The sequence below is a fragment of the Pogona vitticeps genome, chromosome 2 (genome assembly GCF_051106095.1).
Source record: "Pogona vitticeps strain Pit_001003342236 chromosome 2, PviZW2.1, whole genome shotgun sequence".
Lineage (NCBI taxonomy): Eukaryota > Metazoa > Chordata > Lepidosauria > Squamata > Agamidae > Pogona > Pogona vitticeps.
In genome coordinates, this window is record NC_135784.1 from 19374229 (window position 1) to 19377942 (window position 3714).

Sequence of the window (3714 nt, forward strand, 5' to 3'; positions counted from 1 at the left end):
TCTGAACTCCAAGGCCAAACTTCCCTGTTGTTCCTTTTATCTCTTGGCTCCCTACTTTAGCATTCCAGTCCCCTAGAATGAGAAGAACATCTTTCTTTGGTGTCAGTTGTAGAAGGTGTTGTAGATCTTCATAGAATTGTTCAATTTCAGTCTCCTCAGCAATGCTGGTTGGTGCATAAACTTGGATTATTGTGATGTTGAATGGTCTGCCTTGGATTCGTATTGACATCATTCTATCATTTTTGAGATTGTATCCCATTACAGCTTTTCCCACTCTTTTGTTGACTATGACGGCTACTCCATTCCTTCTACGGGATTCTTGTCCACAATAGTAGATATGATAATCATCTGAGCTGAATTCGCCCATTCCTGTCCATTTTAGTTCACTGATGCCCAGGATGTCGATGTTTATTCTTGCCATCTCCTGTTTGACCACCTCCAGCTTCCCAGTGTTCATAGATCTTACATTCCAGGTTCCTATGCAGTATTTTTCTTTGCAGCATTGGATTTTCCTTTCACTTCCAGGCACGTCCACAGCTGAGCGTCCTTTCGGCTTTGGCCCAACCACTTCATTAGCTCTGGAGCTACTTGGACTTGTCCTCCGCTCTTCCTCAGTAGCATGTTGGACGCCTTCTGACCTGAGGGGCCCATCTTCCAGCGTCATATCTTTTGGCCTTTTGTTTCTGATCATGGGGCGTTCTTGGCAAAGATACTGGAGTGGCTTGCCATTTCCTACTCCAGGTGGATTGCGTTTAGTCGGAACTCTCCACTATGTCCTGTCCGTCTTGGGTGTCCCTGCACGGCATAGCCCATAGTTTCTCTGAGTTACTCAAGCCCCTTCGCCACGACAAGGCAGCAATCCAGAGCACGCCAGGCCCTCCTGTCTTCTACTGCTAGTGAAACTAACCCCAAATAGGATTCTGGCTGCTGAGACAGACTAAGGTGGTGGCCTCAGGTGGCTGGAAGACTGCAAGTGGTGAGGAAGTATCGAGGGAGAATGTTATAGATGCCACAGAATCTGCCTGGTGTGGCCTCTAAGCCAGTGGTTCCCAAATGTTGGGCTGGAGATGTTGGACTACAGCTCCCAGAAGCCCCAGCCCGCAGAGCCCATAGCCTACCTTCTTTGATCATAGCTAGAGAGTAGCTGAGGTCCCCATTTTGGGAAAGGTTCCTTTATCTAACCTGATGTCTCCCTCTATCAGTACAGATATAAAACTCCTCTATCTGTCTGGTCAGCTTCCGCCCACGGAAGGGTCTAACCTCTCCTTTGCAGCAAAATGTCTTAGGTTACCCTCGCTGGTTCAAGACATGAACTCTGAGAGATGTCACAGTATACTGGTTCTCCTTGGCTTTGCTTGTCTTATTAGATCGGCCATAACTGTATGGCAATTAAAGGTGATTCACAACAGGGAACTATCTGGTCCTGAACCAGGATTTTAATGGGAGAAGCTGGGAACATAACATTTAAATGTCTATTTATATGTAGTTCTATGTTGTCAAGTCAGTTCAGATCTTGGGCAAACCTCCAAGATATGAAGTCCTCAGCAGTGATCTCCCAGGAACCTTTTGGGACCACTTTTGCCCAAGACCACACAGGAGATGGACCATGTAATCCCATGAGCCACACACTATCCAGGTGATGTTGGCCTGCCATTCTTTCCCAAGATGCACAGTGGGGACTGCCCAAGGGAGATTAGTTCTCCTGACTATTTAAGGGAGCTATATGAAATGCAGGACGAGCCTCCTGTGCTTTTCATAGTTGCCTAGAAGAGGACATTTCAGCAAGTATGGTTGGTTTTGCAAGCTACACCTGCTGAAGGTTTCTCTTCCATGCAAATGTTTAAAAGCGCAGTAGCCCTGCCATCTGTTTCATGTGGCCAGCCTATGCCTGGTGCACGAAAGGAGAGGTATAGCTAGCCATCCAAAGAAGAAGAAGAAGAAAAAACCAAAAAACAAAAAAACAAAAACAAAACAAAAACAAAGACAATGATCCACTCTGCCTCCCTCCCTCCCTCCCTCCCTCCCTCCCTGTCTCTCTCTCTCTCTCTCTCTCTCTCTCTGTCTCTGTGTGTGTGTGTGTGTGTGTGTGTGTGTGTGTGTGTGTGTGTGTGTGTGTGTGTGTGTGTGTGTGTGTGTGTGTGTGTGTGTGTGTGTGTGTGTGTGTGTGTGTGTGTGTGTGTGTGTGTGTGTGTGTGTGTGTGTGTGTGTGTGTGTGTGTCTTATTCAGATCTCTCTCTGGCAGTGCTGTCTCTAGCTTTAACCATGAGGCCGAGTATGGCAACCTCTAAGGAGAAAGGCAGGGTAAAAATATTTTAAATAAATATACAAATGTAAGTTATTTGCTTACAACTGCCATCACCCACCGTCAGCTGTGCTGGTTCAGGCTTATGGGAACTGGAGTCCCATAATCACTGGAGAGGGCCAGTATAGATGCCGACTCTTACAAGGTTGGCCATGAAGGTGTGTCAGGGTGGCAGACAGCCGCTCTTTTCTTACTTCCTCCACCGTGGGGCAAAGCTGTTTATTCCCGGTCCTTGGCCCTATATATGTCCCTCCAAGTCCCCTGCTGGTCCTTTAGAACTGTGAGGACACTTTGGCCAAAGGAAAAGGGTGGCTCTTTTTTGGTCTGTCCCTCAGGCAGCAAAATGTCTTGGGTGGCTCCATCCTTCAGGCAGAGGACTTAAGGCTTACCTCAGGAAGCAGATTTCGGAAGTTTTGAAAGGGCAGTTTCAAAACATTTTTCACTGCTAGGGTGGGGGAAACTGTAGGAGAACCACAGGCGGACAAGAAGGCAGGGTTCTTGTGCCATTAAATTGGGCCTCCTTGACAGAGGCTGGATTGGATCCATGGGGTCTCTTCCAACTCTGCAGATCTAAGATGATGGTGGTGATGATGATTTGTTGTCAGTTGCATCAAGGAGAGGAAATTTCAGCAAGATTAGCTTGCATTGAAAGCTGCCAAGTGTCGACTTTCCCTCTCCTAAGCCAGTGGTTCTTAACCTTGGGTTACTCAGGTGTTTTTGGACTGCAACTCCCAGAAGCCTTCACCACCAGCTGTGCTGGCTGGGGTTTCTGGGAGTTGCAGTTCAAAAGTACCTGAGTAACCCAAGGTTAAGAACCACTGTCCTAAGCAACTGCTAACAGGTAGACTAACCCCTGGCCCTTTTTTCCCCATCTGGTCACCCTAGGAGACGGGCTGGAGGGATCATTTATTTATTTATTTAAAATATTTTCCTGACTGATGCAGCCAAATAAACTGGCCGGCTTACGATCGGGGGGGGGGGGCTGCCTTCGAACTTGAAAGTGAGGGGAGGAAATGTCCTCCCCTCTCTCTGCCTCAGACGGCAAGGTTTCTTGGCCCCACCCCTGAGCCGCGCCTGCTGCTCCCCAGGTGTTCTTGGACCACAATTCCCAGAAGCCTTCACGAACACCAGCTGTGCTCGCCAGGATTTCTGGGAGTGGTAGTCCAAGAGCATCTAAGGGGCGCCAAGGCGGAGACTTACACCGGCCTACAGAGACCCAACACTTTCCCCTCCCCTTTTCTTCTGACCCACGGCCTCACAGGGCCAGGAGAGAAGAAGGAAGGAAGGAAGCTCTGCGCGGCGGTGGGAGCTTCCAGGCGAAGGCCGGCCGGCCTTCTCACCGAGCCGGTGATTCCTAGAACAGCCATAGAAAGCGTGTGCGGTTTATGGTTTTCCCCCTGTACTTCCTGCTT